We start from the raw sequence: 20,784 nt of genomic DNA on the forward strand, positions 1-20,784 counted from the left end.
AGTAGTGTTCTTGTGATCCTATTAGTACAGTACCACAGGCAGCTGTAGTATTTACAAGTCAGTGTAGTGCGTCCTCTGTACAGTGTGCACCTAAAGCTACCTGAAGAAAATAAGTGGTGTTCTTCTGATCCTATTGTACAGTACCACAGGCAGCTGTAGTATTTACAAGTTAGTGTAGTCCATCCTCTGTACAGTGTGCACCTAAAGCTAACTGAAGAAAATTAGTGGTGTTCTTCTGATCCTATTAATACCACAGGCAGGCAGCTACAGTATTTACAGTTAGTGTAGTGCATCCTCTGCACAGTGTGCACCTAAAGCTGCCTGGAGACAATTGTTGTTGTTCTGCTCCTATTAATACCACAGGCAGGCAGCTACAGTATTTACAGTTAGTGTACTGTGTCCTCCTGCACAGTGTGCACCTAAAGCTACCTGAAGAAAATTAGTGGTGTTCTTCTGATCCTATTAGTACAGTACCACAGGCAGCTGTAGTATTTACAAGTTAGTGTAGTCCATCCTCTGCACAGTGTGCACCTAAAGCTACCTGAAAAAAATTAGTGGTGTTCTTCTGATCCTATTAGTACAGTACCGCAGGCAGCTGCAGTATTTACAAGTTAGTGCAGTGCGTCCTCTGCTCAGTGTGCACCTAACGGTACCTGATGAAAATTAGTGGTGTTCTTCTGATCCTATTAGTACAGTACCGCAGGCAGCTACAGTAGTTACAGTTAGTGTAGTGCGTCCTCTGCACAGTGTGCACCTAAAGCTACCTGAAGAAAATTAGTGGTGTCTTTTGATCCTATTAGTACAGTACCACAGGCAGTTGCAGTATTTACAAGTTAGTGTAGTGCGTTCCCTGCACAGTGTGCACCTAAAGCTACCTGAAGAAAATTAGTGGTGTTCTTCTGATCCTATTAGTACAGTACCACAGGCAGCTGTAGTATTTACAAGTTAGTGTAGTCCATCCTCTGCACAGTGTGCACCTAAAGCTACCTGAAGAAAATTAGTGGTGTTTTTCTGATCCTATTAGTACAGTACCGCAGGCAGCTGCAGTATTTACAAGTTAGTGTAGTGCGTCCTCTGCTCAGTGTGCACCTAAAGGTACCTGATGAAAATTAGTGGTGTTCTTCTGATCCTATTAGTACAGTACCGCAGGCAGCTACAGTAGTTACAGTTAGTGTAATGCGTCCTCTGCACAGTGTGCACCTAAAGCTACCTGAAGAAAATTAGTGGTGTCTTTTGATCCTATTAGTACAGTACCACAGGCAGTTGCAGTATTTACAAGTTAGTGTAGTGCGTTCCCTGCACAGTGTGCACCTAAAGCTACCTGAAGAAAATTAGTGGTGTTCTTCTGATCCTATTAATACCACAGGCAGGCAGCTACAGGATTTACAGTTAGTATAGTGCGTACTCTGAACAGTGTGCACCTAAAGCTACCTGGAGACAATTGCTGTTTTTCTTCTCCTATTAATACCACAGGCAGGCAGCTACAGTATTTACAGTTAGTGTACTGTGTCCTCTGCACAGTGTGCACCTAAAGCTACCTGAAGAAAATTAGTGGTGTTTTTCTGATCCTATTAATACCACAGGCAGGCAGCTACAGCATTTACAGTTAGTGTAGTGTGTCCTCTGCACAGTGTGCACCTAAAGCTACCTGAAGAAAATTAGTGGTGTTCTTCTGATCCTATTAGTACAGTACCACAGGCAGTTGTAGTATTTACAAGTTAGTGTAGTCCATCCTCTGCACAGTGTGCACCTAAAGCTGCCTGAAGAAAATTAGTGGTGTTCTTCTGATCCTATTAGTACAGTACCGCAGGCAGCTGCAGTATTTACAAGTTAGTGTAGTGCGTTCCCTGCACAGTGTGCACCTAAAGTTACCTGAAGAAAATTAGTGGTGTTCTTCTGATCCTATTAGTACAGTACCACAGGCAGCTGTAGTATTTACAAGTTAGTGTAGTGCGTCCTCTGCTCAGTGTGCACCTAAAGGTACCTGATGAAAATTAGTGGTGTTCTTCTGATCCTATTAGTACAGTACCGCAGGCAGCTACAGTAGTTACAGTTAGTGTAGTGCGTCCTCTGCACAGTGTGCACCTAAAGCTACCTGAAGAAAATTAGTGGTGTCTTTTGATCCTATTAGTACAGTACCGCAGGCAGCTGCAGTATTTACAAGTTAGTGTAGTGCATTCCCTGCACAGTGTGCACCTAAAGCTACATGAAGAAAATTAGTGGTGTTCTTCTGATCCTATAAATACCACAGGCAGGCAGCTACAGGATTTACAGTTAGTGTAGTGCGTCCTCTGCACAGTGTGCACCTAAAGCTACCTGGAGACAATTGCTGTTGTTCTTCTCCTATTAATACCACAGGCAGGCAGATACAGTATTTACAGTTAGTGTAGTGTGTCCTCTGCACAGTGTGCACCTAAAGCTACCTGAAGAAAATTAGTGGTGTTCTTCTGATCCTATTAGTACAGTACCACAGGCAGCTGTAGTATTTACAAGTTAGTGTAGTCCATCCTCTGCACAGTGTGCACCTAAAGCTTCCTGAAGAAAATTAGTGGTGTTCTTCTGATCCTATTAGTACAGTACCGCAGGCAGCTGCAGTATTTACAAGTTAGTGTAGTGCGTCCTCTGCTCAGTGTGCACCTAAAGGTACCTGATTAAAATTAGTGGTGTTCTTCTGATCCTATTAGTACAGTACCGCAGGCAGCTACAGTAGTTACAGTTAGTGTAGTGCGTCCTCTGCACAGTGTGCACCTAAAGCTACCTGAAGAAAATTAGTGGTGTCTTTTGATCCTATTAGTACAGTACCGCAGGCAGCTGCAGTATTTACAAGTTAGTGTAGTGCGTTCCCTGCACAGTGTGCACCTAAAGCTACCTGAAGAAAATTAGTGGTGTTCTTCTGATCCTATTAGTACAGTACCACAGGCAGCTGTAGTATTTACAAGTTAGTGTAGTGCGTCCTCTGCCCAGTGTGCACCTAAAGGTACCTGATGAAAATTAGTGGTGTTCTTCTGATCCTATTAGTACAGTACCGCAGGCAGCTACAGTAGTTACAGTTAGTGTAGTGCGTCCTCTGCACAGTGTGCACCTAAAGCTACCTGAAGAAAATTAGTGGTGTCTTTTGATCCTATTAGTACAGTACCGCAGGCAGCTGCAGTATTTACAAGTTAGTGTAGTGCGTTCCCAGACAGTGTGCACCTAAAGCTACCTGAAGAAAATTAGTGGTGTTCTTCTGATCCTATTAATACCACAGGCAGGCAGCTACGGGATTTACAGTTAGTGTAGTGCGTCCTCTGCACAGTGTGCACCTAAAGCTACCTGGAGACAATTGCTGTTGTTCTTCTCCTATTAATACCACAGGCAGGCAGCTACAGTATTTACAGTTAGTGTACTGTGTCCTCTGCACAGTGTGCACCTAAAGCTACCTGAAGAAAATTAGTGGTGTTCTTCTGATCCTATTAATACCACAGGCAGGCAGCTACAGCATTCACAGTTAGTGTAGTGTGTCCTCTGCACAGTGTGCACCTAAAGCTACCTGGAGACAATTGCTGTTGTTCTGCTCCTATTGATACCACAGGCAGGCAGCTACAATATTTACAGTTAGTGCACTGTGTCCTCTGCACAGTGTGCATGTCATGAAGATCCTGCCAGTAACAGGCAGATTAGACCCATCGGTGCACGATTGCGGGCGTCTATGCGCACGCGCACATGCACTCGTTAGTGTCTGGCCGGTTATTTAAACCTGTCTGACACTTGCATCATTGCTGTTTGCTCTGCAGCTCTGTGTATGTGTTCCCTGAAAACCTGATATCTGTTCCTGTTTTGACCCCGCTTGCTTTGAGACTGTTCCTGTTATTCACCTGTACCTGACCCTTGGCTTGTTTGACGATCCCTCTGCCTGCTCCTTTTGTACCTCTGCTGCCAGCCTGCTTTCCGACCCGTCCTGTCTGACGTTCCTGGACTTCCATCCAGTCTGCTGAGCTTGTCTGCTGATCCATCCAGTCTTCTGGGCCTGTCTGCTGAGCCATCCAGGCTGCTCACCTGTTTGCTGATCCATCCAGTCTGCTGGGCCTGTCTGCTGAGCTGTCCAGGCTGCTCACCTGTTTGCTGATCCATCCAGTCTGCTGGGCCTGTCTGCTGAGCCATCCAGGCTGCTCACCTGTCTGCTGATCTATCCTGCCTGCTGTCCTGTCTGCTGAGTTGTCCAGTCTGCAGTTCCTGTCTACTGATCCATCCTGTCAGCTGTGCCAGCCATCTGATCCTTCTGCTGTTGATCCTGCCAGGCACTCATACCACTCTGCACTCCTGCACCCCTGTCACCACTACCAGGGGCCCTCAAGTCGGAGGCGTAGGAGAGGCCATCCTCTGCAATTCAGGCTCACCCTTTAGGTACGTAACAGTAGCAAATAGCCATGTCTGAGCCCGAGCAGGGAACCTCTCCTATGCAGGAACTTTGCACTTAGCAGGCCTGACCCAATCTGTCAAAAACCTTCAGGAAGGATACACCCGGTTGGAGGAACGGGTCTAAGTACTGTCTTCTCCCACTGGAATCCAAGGAACCCCTCAAGCCTCTACCTCTTCTACAGGAACCCCATCCTCTCCTACGGTGGTGATGCTTCCGCCCGAACCACATGTCCCCACACCCGAAAAATTTGCTGGAGAAACGTAGCAAATTTACGGCGTTTCGCAATTCCTGTGAACTGTACTTCGCCCTCCAGCCACATTCCTCCTCTTTTGGAAGCCACCAGGGTGGGCTTTGTCCTCTCTTTGCTTTCGGGTGAACCCCAAACCTGGGCACATCGCCTCCTGGAACAGAAAGCTGATGTGTTGACCAACCTTACCACCTTCTTCAATACCATGGCTCAACTGTATGAAGACCCTCAGCTTTCTGCAACTGCCGAAGCCGCACTGCACGCCCTTCAGCATGGGCGGCGGAAGATTATGTGGCTGAATTTCGGCGGACACTGACTGGAATGACGCTGCACTCCCTTACCAGTTTTGCATGGGACTGTCTGACCCTTTGAAGGACGAGCTAGCCCGAGTTGGTGTACCCCAGACCCTAGACGCATTAATCAATCTTGCCATACAGATTGACCGGCGGCTGAGGGAACGTAAGGCGGAAAAAGCAACTGGATTTTCCCGACCAACCTGGATATTACCTAGAGTGCCCAGTCACCTGCATCCAGCCCCTACCTCTCAGTCCACTTCTACAAAGGACACTTCAGAACCCATGCAGTTGGGGTTGCTTCGCCCTTCTCTTACTATGGAAGAGCGTCAACGCCGCCGGGCAAATAATCTGTGTCTCTACTGCGGGGAACCCGGACACTATGTCAAGAATTGCCCTACTAAACTTCATGTTTCCGAAAATCTCCTAAACATGTGCTTACTGGAATCCAGACCTCTTCTAATCTTACACTCTCTATCTCTTTGCAGCTTCCAGGAAAGACTCTGTCAGTGCCCGCCATTATTGATTCAGGAGCCTGCAGCTGCTTTTTGAACTCATCTTTTGCAGCAAGACATCAGATTCCTCTGCTTCCTAGGACCCAAAGACTGTCCATTCACCTCACTGATGGGTCCACTATTAAATCTGGGCCGGTTACCCAAGAGACTTATCCCTTTGCCAGTCGCCATTGCCGGTGCCCACCACAAACTGCTTCATATGGACATTATCTCCTCACCCCTGTTTCCTGTAATTCTTGGAATGCCTTGGCTACAAGCCCACAATCCTGGTGTCAACTGGGCCACAGGGGAGGTCACCTTTTCCTCTCTTTATTTCCAGCAATTCTGTGCCTCAAAGGACCCCCATGGGCCCTTTCCTTTGCTATGTCTGGACACTGAAGCTGAGCTATGCCAATCAGTCCTGAAAGCCTACCATGACTTCATTGACGTGTTCAGCAAGAAAGGAGCAGAAACTCTACCTCCCCATCGGGCTTATGATTGCCCTATCGAGCTCCTTCCGGGGGCCAAAATTCCCTTCGGGAAGAATCTTCCCGTTAACCGAGTTAGAATAGGTGGCCCTTAAGGACTATATTGATGAAAACTTAAAGAAGGGTTTCATTCGTCCATCCACTTCCCCGGCAGGTGCGGGTATCTTTTTTGTAGAGAAGAAGGATCACACACTTCAGCCTTGCATAGACTACCGTGAGCTAAATAAAATTACCGTCAAGAACCGGTACCCCCTTCCCTTGGTCCCCGAGTTATTCCAGAGACTGGGAACAGCTACTATCTTTACTAAACTTGACCTTCGAGGAGCCTATAACTTGGTCCGCATCAGGGAAGGAGATGAGTGGAAAACGGCGTTACGCACTTTGAGTACCTAGTAATGCCCTTCGGGTTATGTAACGCTCCTGCCACGTTCCAGTATTTTATTAACGATGTTTTCCGGGATTAATTAGATCTGTTTGTCATCGTCTACTTAGACGATATTCTAATCTTTTCTTCCTCCCTAGATGCTCATCGCAGACACGTCAGGTGTGTTTTGACACGACTTCGACAGCATGGCCTGTACGCGAAGTCAGAAAAATGTGAATTCGAACAAGAGAGTATACCATTCTTGGGATTAATCATCTCCATAGAAGGTATCAAGATGGATCCGCAGAAGATCGCTGCAATACTTGACTGGCCAGTTCTTGTTGACAAAAAAGGAATACAACGTTTCGTTGGATTCGCTAATTTCTACCGAAAATTCATTAAGGGGTTTTCTGCCATCATTGCCCCTATTACCCAATTAACCAAACTGGGAGTTCGCTTCCATTGGACCCCAGAAGCTCAAGTTGCCTTCGAATCTCTCAAAGAATTGTTTACATCTGCCTCCGTTCTAAAACACCCTGATTCCGCCCTGCCATCTGTACTGAGGTAGATGCTTCTGAGATCACTGTTGGAGCAGTACTCTCCCAACGCCAAGGAACCAAGGCACTGCTCCACCCGGTAGAAAACCAAAATAAGTGTAGCGCTAAAAGGTATTGAAATGTCCAATGTCCACAATAAAAAGGTGAACCAACGGTTTCCAATTATGAAAATGTGGAGGGAAAACCATCGATATATGTATGAATCCAAATAATAAGAAGTCCTCAGGAGCTGTATGACTTCAAATCAAGGGTACATCAACAGGTATATGACATCTCAAGTGAAGACAGACACACCACCACCAACAATAAGGAGGCTTACCAGATTGAATGGACCCAAAGGGGCATACGCCGAGTTGGGTCACACAAGGCTTAGGTGGTCAGTGGTTGTAGATGGCCCAGAGGGGTGATGTTTATGGGATGAACCATAGGTTGCTGTATCACTCGGAACGGTGTTGGGAACCAGATGATGGTGATGAAAATTAGGGAGGAAGGAGGAAAAGCCACATAGTGTAAATCCGTATACAAAAATGAAATTTATTAAAAATTAAAGAAATACACTCACATGTAAATCCATTAAAAAACAGCGCTGTAAAGAAATGGCGGCAGTGGGGGCAGTAGGACCCCACTGCCGCCATCTCTTTACAGCGCTGTTTTTTAATGGATTTACATGTGAGTGTATTTCTTTAATTTTTAATAAATTTCATTTTTGTATACGGATTTACACTATGTGGCTTTTCCTCCTTCCTCCCTAATTGTCACCACCATCATCTCGTTCCGAGTGATACAGCAACCTATGGTTCATCCCATAAACATCACCCCTCCGGGCCATCTACAACCACTGACCACCTAAGCCTTGTGTGACCCAACTCGGCGTATGCCCCTTTGGGTTCATTCAATCTGTTAAGCCTCCTTATTGTTGGTGGTGGTGTGTCTGTCTTCACTTGAGATGTCATATACCTGTTGATGTACCCTTGGTTTGAAGTCATACAGCTCCTGAGGACTTCTTATTATTTGGATTCATACATATATCGATGGTTTCCCCTCCACATTTCATAATTGGAAACCGTTGGTTCACCTTTTTATTGTGGACATTGGACATTTCAATACCTTTTAGCGCTACACTTATTTTGGTTTTCTTTTGCTTGGCATATATCTTGTTGGCCGTGTTAGCTGCTGTTTTTTCTTCAGGGCAGCGCAGAATTACATTGTATATTTCTCCACTGCTCCACCCGGTAGCCTTCTTCTCCCGCAAACTTTCGGCTTCCGAAAGGAATTACGATGTGGGGGATCGGGAACTGCTGGCAATCAAATCTGCACTTGAAGAATGGCGGTACTTACTTGAAGGAGCAACTCACCCAATCTTGATTTTCACTGATCATAAGAACTTAGAGTACTTGAGGTCAGCAAAGAGGTTGAACAAGAGCAGTAGAGCCATGGCCTGGGGATTATTGAGACCACTGCCTGTTCCGGATAGGCCCTGGAAGATGTTATCCATAGACTTCATTGTAGAGTTACCCCCAGCAGAGGACCATACCACCATCTTTGTGGTGGTAGACCGGCTGTCAAAAATGGCTCACTTTATCCCTATGAAAGGCACTCCCTCTGCTTCATCAGAGAAATCATCAGACTCCATGGAGTACCGGCCAACATTGTCCCAGATCGGGGGGTACAATTTACTTCCCGATTCTGGAGGTCCTTATGCAAAGCCTTGAAGATCGAGCTATCATTCTCTTCCGCTTATCACCCCTAGCAAATGGGCAAACAGAGAGGAGTAACCAAACCCTCGAACAATACCTCCACTGCTTTTCTTCATTTACTCAAGATGACTGGATCTCTTTGCTTCCGCTGGCTGAATTTGCCTACAACAATTCTACACACTCTGCTACAAAACAAACTCCAATTTTTGCCAATTATGGCTTCCATCCATCATTCCTGCCCATCTCCATCCCAGAATGTCCTGTACCAGCAGTTCATGAAACAATTAATTTTTTTTCTCTCAACAATCAGCTTTTGCAAGAAACTATGGCCAGGACACAGGAACACAATAAAGAAGTTTTTGATAAAAGGAAACGTGGAGAACTGTTACTGGCACCCGGTAATCTAGTATGGTTGTCTACACTGAACCTGAAGATGGCATGCCCTTCGAAAAAGTTGGGTCCTAAATTCATAGACCCGTTTCCTGTAAAGAGGAAAATCAATGAAGTGGTTTACGAGTTAAAACTTCCTGAGTCACTTAAAATTCATCCTGGTTTCCATGTAACACTATTAAAACCCTCTGTTGCTAATCCCTTACCTGGCCGAAGCTCTGACCCTCCTGATCCTGTATTGGTAGATGGGGAAGAGGAGTTTGAGGTAGAAGCAATAGTGGATTGCAGGAGGAGAAACAATCAAACTCAATTCCTGATCAAATGGAAGGGCTATGGGCCCGAGGAGAATTCATGGGAAACTGAAAAAAACATCCACGCTGAGAGTCTGGTTCAATTCTTCAAAAGGTCCCATCCTGAAAAATTGGCTCGGATGGGCATCCGGAGGCTGCCCCTGGGGGGGGCAATGTCATGAAGATCCTGCCAGTAACAGGCAGATTAGACCCATTGGTGCACGATTGCGGGCATCTATCTGCACGCGCACATGCACTCGTTAGTGTCTGGCGGGTTATGTAAACCTGTCTGACACTTGCATCATTGCTGTTTGCTCTGCAGCTCTGTGTATGTGTTCCCTGACAACGATGATCCCTCTGCCTGCTCCTTTTGTACCTCTGCTGCCAGCCTGCTTTCCGACCCGGCCTGTCTGACGTTCCTGGACTTCCATCCAGTCTGCTGAGCTTGTCTGCTGATCCATCCAGTCTTCTGGGCCTGTCTGCTGAGCCATCCAGGCTGCTCACCTATTTGCTGATCCATCCAGTCTGCTGGGCCTGTCTGCTGAGCCGCCCAGGCTGCTCACCTGTTTGCTGATCCATCCAGTCTGCTGGGCCTGTCTGCTGAGCCATCCAGGCTGCTCACCTGTTTGCTGATCCATCCAGTCTGCTGGGCCTGTCTGCTGAGCCGTCCAGGCTGCTCACCTGTTTGCTGATCCATCCAGTCTGCTGGGCCTGTCTGCTGAGCCGACCAGGCTGCTCACCTGTTTGCTGATCCATCCAGTCTGCTGGGCCTGTCTGCTGAGCCATCCAGGCTGCTCACCTGTCTGCTGATCTATCCTGCCTGCTGTCCTGTCTGCTGAGTTGTCCAGTCTGCAGTTCCTGTCTACTGATCCATCCTGTCAGCTGTGCTGGCCATCTGATCCTTCTGCTGTTGATCCTGCCAGGCACTCATACCACTCCGCACTCCTGCACCCCTGTCACCAGGGGCCCTCGAGTCGGAGGCGTTTGAGAGGCCATCCTCTGCAATTCGGGCTCACCCTTTAGGTACGTAACAGTGCACCTAAAGCTACCTGAAGAAAATTAGTGGTGTTCTTCTGATCCTATTAATACCACAGGCAGGCAGCTACAGTATTAACAGTTAGTGTAGTGTGTCCTCTGCACAGTGTACACCTAAAGCTACCTGAAGAAAATTAGTGGTGTTCTTCTGATCCTATTAGTACAGTACCACAGGCAGCTGTAGTATTTACAAGTTAGTGTAGTGCATCCTCTGCACAGTGTGCACCTAAAGCTACCTGAAGAAAATCAGTGGTGTTCTTCTGATCCTATTAATACCACAGGCAGGCAGCTACAGTATTTACAGTTAGTGTAGTGCGTCCTCTGCACAGTGTGCACCTAAAGCTAACTGGAGTCAATTGCTGTTGTTAGGCTCCTATTAATACCACAGGCAGGCAGCTACAGTATTTAGTTAGTGTACTGTGTCCTCTGCACAGTGTGCACCTAAAGCTACCTGAAGACAATTGCTGGTGTTTTCATACTAATAATACTACAGACAGGTAGTTGATTCTGCTAGCTGCAGTATCATTATATATATACACCCCAACGTTGTGCAGCTACATCTCACTGCAGGCCATTAGTATGTTTGGAAGGCCAACAAGGAGAGGCAGACAGTCACAAGCCAATAAAAAAGGGCAAGCAGGCTCTGTGTCTAGAGGCAACAGTGCTGGTCGTGGAGACGGTGCATCCTCATCAGCACGTGGCCGTGGGACACGCTTGTCCTTTTTTTCGGCAGCTGGCCGTGTTGAGCCGCAACATGCGGAAGACTTGGTAGAGTAAATGACCAAGCCGTCCTCATCCTCCTCATCCTCTCTCACCCAGGCTCAGGGTACTTTGTCTGGCAAAGCAGCTGCCAACGTGGCCTCTTCCCTCGGCTCAATGGCATCAGTCACTCCTTCCCTTGCCCCACCATGTAGGAGTCCCCTGAACTGTTTGACCACAGTGTTGGGTACATGCTCCAGGAGGACGCCCAGCATTTTGAAGGCTCCAATGATGGTACCCAGCTAGAGGAAGGCAGTAACGTGAGCCCAGAGAGAGGGGGTGCCCAAGAAGGACAGCAATCTAGCAGTCATGTTCCCCCAGCTGCAGCATGCAGCATACTGCCAGCTCTGCTCCAGTGATGAGGAGGGGGGGATGATGAGGTCACTGACTCCACGTGGGTGCCTGATAGGAGAGAGGAGGAGGAGGCACATCACCAACGAGGCAGTATGCCCTCCAGGGGTCAGCTTAAGGGCAGCACACTGACTGCATCACACCGCAGAGCTCCACATGTGCAGGGCGCTGCTGTCTCTGCGTGTTATTCCAAAAGTTCTTTGGTGTGGGCCTTTTTTAAGATGAGTACATCAGATCCCACCGCTGCTATTTGCAACATATGTCTCAAGCGTATCTCTCGTGGCCAGAACATCTCCCACTTGGGCACCACATGCTTAACCAGACATATGTTGACCTGCCATGCAGTTCGCTGGCAAGCGTACCTAAAACACCCACACCAAAGAACAAAGAGGACCTCTCCTTGCTCCTCATCAGCTGGGATCTCCAACCCCACTATACCTTCAGTCCTCTCTGAGACCTGCACTGAGAGGAATGAAGGTGTAGGATTAGGTGTGTCACAGCCAAGTACTTGGGGGCAATCTGCTATCGGTACACCGACGTCAGATTGTACCAGGCAAATTTCCCTGCCCCAGCTGCTGCACCACCAAAAGAATTTCGCTCCCAGCCATCCACATGCCCAGCGGTTGAATGCTAGCTTGGCTAAATTGCTAGCACTTTAACTGCTGCCTTTTCAGTTGGTAGACTCTGACCCCTTCGGTGAGTTTGTGGAATGTGCGGTACCTCAGTGGCAGGTTCCCAAACGCCACTTTTTCTCATGGAAGGCGATTCCAACTCTCTACCGGCATGTGGAAGGCAATGTCTTGGCCTCGCTGGACAGGGCGGTCAGCAGTAAGGTGCATATTACCGCTGAATCATGGTCCAGCAGGCATGGACAGGGACGTTACCTATCTTTCACCGCGCACTGGGTGACTCTTCTGGCAGCTCGGAAGGATGCAGGACAGGGTGCAGTAGTGTTGGAGGTTGTTCTGCCACCATGCCTCCAAAATACTACTAGTGGTGATTCTGCCACACCTCTCTCCTCCACCCCTCCTCTTCTTCTTCCTCCATGGCCTCTTCCTGTGCTGATTTGACTGCTGTGCTTGAGCTGGTGTGCTTGGGGGACAGGAGCCACACTGGGGCAAAGATTCTGTCAGCTCTGCAGGGGCAGGTTCAGAGGTGGAAAGTCTGTGTGCTCACCTCCAAAAGAATTTAACCTGCCCAAGAACCGCCTAATCTGTGACATGCCCACCAGGTGGAACTCAACGTTGGCCATGCTGCAGCGGCTGCACAAGCAGCAGAGGGCCATAAATACCAGGACAGGGTCAGGGGAGCTTGTTTTTTTTTCCCCACGCCAGTGGGCCATGATCAGGGATGCATGCACTGTCCTGTCACCATTTGAGGAGGCCACGAAGATGGTGAGCAGTGACAGTGCATGCATCAGTGACACTGTCCCCCTTGTCCACCTGTTGGAGCACACGCTGCGTGGAATAATGGACAGGGCACTTGAGGCAGAACAGAGGCAGGAAGAGGAGGACTTCCTTAGCTCTCAAGGCCTCCTTTTTCCAGACAGTGTTCCTGTGGGCCCGCCGATCACACAGGAAGAGGACGAGGAGGAGGAGGAAGAGGAGGATTGTGTCAGCATGGAGGTGGAGCCTGGCACTCAGCATCAGCAGCAGTCTTTAAGGCAGTGGTTCTCAACTCCGGTCCTCAGGGCCCACCAACAGACCAGGTTTGCAAGATAACTGAAATACATCACAGGTGACATCATTTGCTGCTCAGTGATTGCAGTATTCTAGTCTGCATCTCCCCAAGGTAATACTTAAAATCTGTTCTGTTGGTGGGTCCTGAGGACTGGAGTTGAGAACCACTGCTTTAAGGGATCATTTACAGTCCCAAGAAACCCATGGACTTGTACGTGGCTGGGAGGAGGTGGCTGCGGATCATGTCGTCATGTCGTCCGAATGCCTCAGCAAACCTACGCTGCATGGCCTCCCTGATCCTGAAAAGCCTGTGGAAGGATCCTCGTATTCGTGGTATCAAGGAGAGGGGTCAATACTGGCTGGCAACCCTCCTTGATCCACGTTACAAGGGTAAGGTTGCGGACCTTATCTTGCTGTCGCAGAGGGAGCAGAGGATGAAACATCTTCGGGAGGCCTTGCAGAAAGTTCTGTGCAACGCGTTCCCAGAGACTGGGAGGTTACAAACTCCTGTTCCTGGACAACGTGTTGCAGAGGCTTCGGTCAGTCAAAGAAGGAGCGGTGGAGAAGGTGGCCATCTGACCGATGCGTTCAGACAATTTTTTAGTCCGCAGCCCCAAGGTATGATCGGTTCCAGGAACCATCGCCAGCGTCTGTTTTACATGGTGCAGGAATACCTAGGGGCAAGATCTGACTTGGACACCTTTCCCACCGAAAATCCTCTGGGTTACTGGGTCTTGAGGATGGATCACTGGCCAGAGCTTGCACAGTATGCAATTGAGCTACTGGCCTGTCCTGCATCCAGCGTTCTTTCAGAACGCACGTTCAGTGCTGCTGGAGGTTTTGTAACCGATCACAGGGTGCGCCTGTCCACCAACTCGGTCGATCGACTGACCTTCATAAAAATGAATCAGTCTTGGATCACCACCAGTTTCCAAGCACCTGATGCTGATGTAACCGAATAATTTTTTTTGAAATGTCAGATCCCTTCAAGACTGCCTATGCTGATGCTGAGTGACTATCCTGTTATGCTGAGTGACTATCCTCTTCCTCCTCAATGATCATGCTGATAGTTTGTAAGAATATTTTTGGTTCTGGGCGCCGCCACCAGTGGCTAAGGCCCAATTTTTCAGCCCCTGTTTAACAGGGGCATGTAATTACAATTTTTGATGCAATATTTTGCAGGAGGGCTCATTCCTGCGCTCCAACTAGAGTATCTGTGAGGGGTTGCAGTGTTGTGGCACCAGTGCCTAAGGCCCAATTTTTCTGCCCCTGTTCAACAGGGACATGTAATTACAATTCTTGATCTAATATTTCACAGCAGGGCCCGTTTCTGTGCCCACCAAGAGTAACTGTGAGGACTTACAGTGTTGTGGCACCAGCACCAGCACCACCAAAGGCCCAATTTTTCTGCCCCTGTTCAACAGGTGCATGTAATTACAATTCTTGATCAAATATTTCACAGCAGGGCCCATTTCTGCGCCCACGAAGAGTAACTGTGAGGACTTACAGTGTTGTGGCACCAGCACCAACACCACCACCACCAAAGGCCCAATTTTTCTGACCCTGTTCAACAGGGGCATGTATTTACAATTCTTGATCTAATATTTCACAGCAGAGCCCATTCCTGCGCCCACCAAGAGTAACTGTGAGGGCTTACAGTGTTGTGGCAACACCAACACCTAAGGCCCCAATTTCTGCAGAGTATATAGGGCAGGCCCTTACTTTCAAACATCCAACTTACAAACGACTCCTACTTGCAAACGGAAGGAGACAACAGAAAGTAAGATGAAATCTACCCCTAGGAAGGGAAATTCTCTCCTGTAAGAGTTAATATGGGAAAAATGTGTCTCCTTTCCACTGATGCTTTATCACCAATCCTTGTTTCACTAAAAGCCCCAAATTGTCAAAAAACATTTGTCATTGGGACAGAAAGTGAGGTAAAATCTTCTGAAGAGGTGCACAGACAGCAAAACAAATGTCACAGGGGTGATAACCCTTCCTTATGTTTTCCAAAAAGCTTAAAAATAGATTTTTTGGCTGGAGCTACACTTTAAAAATGTACCAGTTCAAAATTACAAACAGATTATATTTAACAACAAACCTACAGTCCCTGTCTTGTTTGCACCACCTGTATACTGCTGTTCAGAGGGCCTGGGGCCCCACGCCTTTCCTTTTAATTTGGGTGCGGGGTTCCCCTTAATATCCATACAAGACCCAAAAAAGGGCCTAGTAATGGATTGGGGGGTACCCATGCCATTTGTCTCACTGATTTTCATCCATATTGCCGGGACCGGACATTACATTAAAGCCGTAAGCAGTTTTAAATTACTTTTATTACTTTAAAAATGTCATTTTGTGCAGGGACTGTTCTAAGCACGGGAAACACGCACCACTTTACAGGCATACTATAGACACCCCTCAGGCACAATATTTAAAGGAATATTTCACTTTTTTTTTTCACTTTAAGCATCATTAAAATCACTGCTCCCGAAAAAACAGCCGTTTTTAAAACTTTTTTTTGCATTGATACATGTCCCCTGGGGCAGGACTTGGGTCCCCAAACCCTTTTTAGGACAATACCATGCAAATTAGCCTTTAAAATTAGCACTTTTAATTTTGAACGTTCGAGTCCCATAGACTTCAATGGGGTTCTAACATTTGTGCAAATTTTTGGTCCGTTCGCAGGTTCTGAGGGAACCGAACCAGGGGGTGTTCGACTCATCCCTAGTTGATAGTCTTAAAAGACTCTTGGACGTGCATCTTAGTGAACACAATATACAGGCATATGGGAAATGATTATCGACATGAACACACACACCCACACAGGTTGAACTGGATGGACTAGTGTTAGCAATGTCAGTTAAGAACACTATGATAATAACTATGATGCAAATGCACTATTTTTTTACTATACTTTGTAAACATGCTTGAGACCACAAATACATTATGATAAATATAATCATTCTAATTGTGTAGCTTAATTGGATACAGTTGTATCAATTGCAACAATTTATATAACACATTAAGCCCAGGCAAACAGTGGACCCACAGCCACCGCTCCCACCCCCCCCCTTTCTGGTCGGTCAGTCCAGTTCAGAGCACTTACCTCATCTATGTTGGGCATCACCGGCAGCGGGCATCACGGACGGCTTCCCCTTCTCTCCTCCGCGGGCATCATGGGTACAGCGGCTTCCCTTTCCCCTGCTCAGCGGCTTCTGGCGGGTTCCGTCTCCTCCCTATCCTTCCCTCCTCCTCAGCGGCCAATTGGAACTCTTCTCCTTTCAGCCTATTGGGAAACGGGTCTCAGACCCGCTTCCTGATTGGCGGGGAGGAGATTTAGTGTGAAAATAGCGAATATTCATTTGCTATTGTCACACAACAGGGTGGGCTCGGTTCGCAGTGCTCTGCACCCCGAGCCCACCCTATTTTGAAGCCGATTAGAGCCTCTGTCTCTAATCACATGCTTCAAAAAATTGCCCTCCCCCATTGGAATTCATGCATTCGGCGCCCTGCAAGGCGCCGGACGCATGGATGGGCCCTTAATGGATAGGCCGCCTGTGTCCAAACCGCTTGACAAGACACACCCCATTGCCAGCAATGGAACCATTCAATTTGCCACAACTCAGGTCACAGCGATTTTGGTTCCTGCACTATTTCTGTGCCATATCATGTATGACTTGCATTGACATCTGTGTAAATCTGTGTAAATAAAGTCACGCCGATGTCAGCACTGATCGACGGCTTTGAAATCGAACTGAAGTAGTGTGATTTCAAATCTGCACTGGTGTGAACTAGGGCTTATACCTCAGAAATTTTGACTGTGCATATGTGGACTCAGATATATATATACCATGCAGATCTGTATTGAATGTCAGTTCAGAGTAGAAATGAAGGGATTGACATATTTATCAGTGAAAAAGAGGGCCTCTGATTGGAGATGATGAAGTTAAAAATATGAGAGACATATTACCAGTAATGTTCTGCTTGGAAAGGTATCCAAGACTCGTTCAGACGTGCAGCTATCATTGTGGACCCTCTGAAAAGCAGTGGAACATCAAAGGGCGATTAGATGTTGGTGGCAGAGGGGGGTTTACACACACTCTTGGCAACTGTAGTCCCCCAGGAACAGCAACCAGGAGTGCATGTATGTCTGATAAAGCAATCGGTGGACCCAGGATGAGTATGGCAAGTGCTGCCAGGCAGAGGGGAGGGAGACCATTGAAAGTCTTTTGGCTGGCTCAACCTTCCTGCTACTAATACAGAAGCAATATGTACAATGTCACTCCCGGGTCCCCGTGTCACTTTCCCCAGCCAGTACGCATCTGTGATCTGCATTCCATGAGCTTTATCGGAGGACAGGTGAGACATCGGGGTCTTTTAGGCCCCTGATGTCTCATTAAAGAGAACATGTCACCAAAAATGAATCACATAGGGGGCTTTTTGTCCCATACGTGATGAAAAAAAATTAAGGAAAACTTTTTGAGCATACAGTATATGCACATAAATGCACGTGTTGGGAGTGCCTATCTCATAAACGTTGATTGCACTACACATGTTACAAATCACTGCGCACACCAGAGTGAGACCAATATTTCTAAGCCAGTTATTGATGGTTGACTCTTAACTAAGGACCTTTAGGGGCTTATAAAATATCACCTATAGAAAATTTAGGAAATTTCATGGGTGCACACAATTTTAAGGGTTGACACATTGGGTACATCTTTACATGGCGCAGACTCATCTTTTATATTTTACCCAAAACTTGGGTAATTTATTGCGTTTGTGTGCCCTAAAGGGAATTTTATGTTTTTTAAACCATTGCACTAATATTGTGTGACATAAAAAAATGAAACTACCAATATTTTATTCTCTAGGGTATCTACTTTAAGAAAATATATAATGTGTTTGGGGTTTTATGTAATCTTCAGATTAAAATAATTTTTTAAACATGTAAACAAAAAATGCAATAACAGCTCTCCCAACGAGAGGGCTAACCCAGAAAATGCCGCACTGCTACGCCATAACAGTGTGCAATGCACTTGAGTGAGTATCATATTCGCCAGTAGTACCATTCATCAAATGCGACATGCCATTTGATTTTTGCCATGGCATGTGTGCCGCCCTGGGTGGCTGCATCTCCAAGGTCAGAGTGGGGGGCTGAAAAACTGTACCTTAACTGCCTGCTTTTATATCCCCCCCCTGATCCCTGGCCACCCATGCGAACAAGCCCTAAGGGGCAGGCCAAGCTAGTGTTAATAGTTGCAGCAAATGAGTAACTGCATAGCCCCTCAGGATTCAAGAGGGGAGGAGATCCAGTGCATGTGGATCAGGGAGGAAGGAACGAAAGGAGGGTGAGGAGCTACATATGGCTGAAGAGGAGAAATGTAAAAATATTAATGAATAAATGAAAGGGCATGCATACCGATGTTGGCATAAGTAATAGACTGCAGGAAAAAGGAACAATACTTAATGGCCCAGCCAAGAACAAGGACAAGAACAAGAACTTATTTTTTTTTATCCTATCCAGTCAGAGGCTTTCTTTAAAACTAATATAAATCATTTTAACCGATTCATTTCTGAGCTTTTTTTCACTAATATACATTTTTTTCAATGATATTTGCATTCGATACCGATCTATCTGGTATCTTTGAGTCCACCTAAGCACATTCAAAAGTATGCTTTTACTTATTGCAGTTTAAAGAAATGGATATATTTTTTGGTACATAATTATGAGGATTATACTATAACATACTTGTGGAACGCACTTGTGGTCTCACGTATCTTTATACAATATAGTAACAAAGAGTACATTTGCATCATGCTCTATCCATAGTTATTCCTGTAGAGTTATTATTTAGTCTCACTAACAAATCTCATTTCATTTATGTAGTAGTACCATTATCTTGTTTTTAATAAGATATCCTAGACTATTTTAGTAATTTTATTGTTTGCCAATGAAGTGTTCCGATTTTCATTATTTGTTTGTGAGATACTATAATTTCTGCATCTGCTATTCATTGGATTCAGATATTATATTAACTATAACTGGTTATATGAGGTGTGTCCAGAAAGTAATGAGAATGGTATTTTGAAAAATATTTTATTGAAAAATGTTACAATTGAACATCGTCTCCTTCAAAGTATGCACCTTGTGAGTATATACAACGCCCCCAGCAATTTTTCCATTCTTCATAGCATCCCTGGAAGTCTTCAAGTATGATAGCGTTCAGAGGCTGCGTAGTGGCACTTTGGATGGTATCCACACTACCAAAATGGTGTCCTTTCTCATGTTCAAATCCCGAGTCATGATTTCATGAGCAATTGAGTGGTAATTCCTTCTTCCTCTGCAATCATTCTGCTAGTGAGCTGTCGGTCAAAAATGGAGCAGAATGTGGATGAAATTAGGTCTGTTCTCAACCGTCACATTCAGCTCACTAGCAGAATGATTGTAATTACCAAGTCAATTGTGCATGACTCAGGATTTGAACATGAGAAAGGACACCATTTTGGTAGTGTGACAACGCCCAAAGAGCCACTGTGAAGGCTCTGAACGCCATCCCACTTGAAGACTTCCAGGGATGCTATGAAGAATGGAAAAATTGCTGGGAGCATTGTGTACACTCACAAGGTGCATACTTTGAAGGAGATAATGTTCAATTGTAACATTTTTCAATTAAATAATTTGAAACTATTATTCTCATTACTTTCTGGACACACCTCATGTTTCCCTTGACTTTTATATTTCTGATTTTTACATTTGCATTTACTTTGTAGCCCTGATAGAGAGGGAAGTGTGTTTGGGGTCCCAAAAAGCATTGGCTGTGCTATATGATCATTTTATGCACAGTAGAGCTATTGGACTGTTTTGCTGTGGGTTTGGTGCTCATTGTGTGTGTACATGTTTTGCTGTTTGTGTCCCTTCTGGAGAGATTTGCACTCTCTGTTTGTCCCAGTGACCCTCGCAACCAAGAAAAAAAGTGATGGGGAATGTAAAATTGTACAGCTGTCACCAGAACAAGAGGTGGATGGGGACAACTGGAAGAGGGGATTTCTACTCACTTTGGAGATATTTTCTCTTACTTCCTTACTTCCAGAAGAGGAAGTACAACAAAATCTCCACAATGAGATGCAGACAGCAAAAAATAAACTGATAGGATTTTAAACCCTTTTATAATCTAGATGTACAAAGAAAAGTTTTGGCTATACTACCTATGTACATTTATGTCAAAAAAGGCCTCAAAAGAGATGGGTGGGGGTTTCTTGTTGGATTTGTGTGTGTCTTGTGAAAATTTTGAACCATTAGAACCATTTTGAAGTCTCTGTTCAATTTATTATTCTTTCATCACAGTTTAGGAAATTATGCTTCTCTCCGTGGAAACATATACTGCAAACCCCACTTTAAACAACTCTTCAAGTCAAAAGGAAATTATGATGAAGGCTTTGGATATAAACCACACAAAGAGCTATGGAATCCAAAAACCCAAGCTACAACTGCAGCACCTCATGTTGAAAGACAAGACAAAAGTAAAACATTAATGAAAGAGTCCAGTACGGCAAGTACACAAAGCTTGCTTGCAAATGAAGTGCATGACCATTTGGATGATGCAGCCCTTCAGACATCTGGTGCAATTGGCAAGCTGAGCATAACGTGGCCTCCATCACCAGACAGTTCGAGGCAGAATTCCACAGTTGAGAAAGTTATTGTCAACAAACCCAAATGGCCACCGGAAGAAGACATGCA

At 46.1% G+C, this 20,784-nt stretch overlaps 1 protein-coding gene across 2 annotated transcripts in view; it reads left to right on the forward strand.

Moving 5' to 3' along the window:
- XIRP2 (xin actin binding repeat containing 2) overlaps positions 1-20,529 on the forward strand; it is a 290,910-nt gene extending 270,381 nt beyond the window's left edge. For both annotated transcript variants that reach the window (XM_073633972.1, XM_073633973.1), the window contains exon 9: positions 20,392-20,529. The gene's annotated coding sequence lies outside the window, so the exon portion shown is untranslated. The remainder of the gene's footprint in view (positions 1-20,391) is intronic.
- Positions 20,530-20,784: the final 255 nt, after the last annotated feature.

The sequence above is a fragment of the Aquarana catesbeiana genome, linkage group LG06 (genome assembly GCF_042186555.1).
Source record: "Aquarana catesbeiana isolate 2022-GZ linkage group LG06, ASM4218655v1, whole genome shotgun sequence".
NCBI classification, from domain to species: domain Eukaryota; kingdom Metazoa; phylum Chordata; class Amphibia; order Anura; family Ranidae; genus Aquarana; species Aquarana catesbeiana.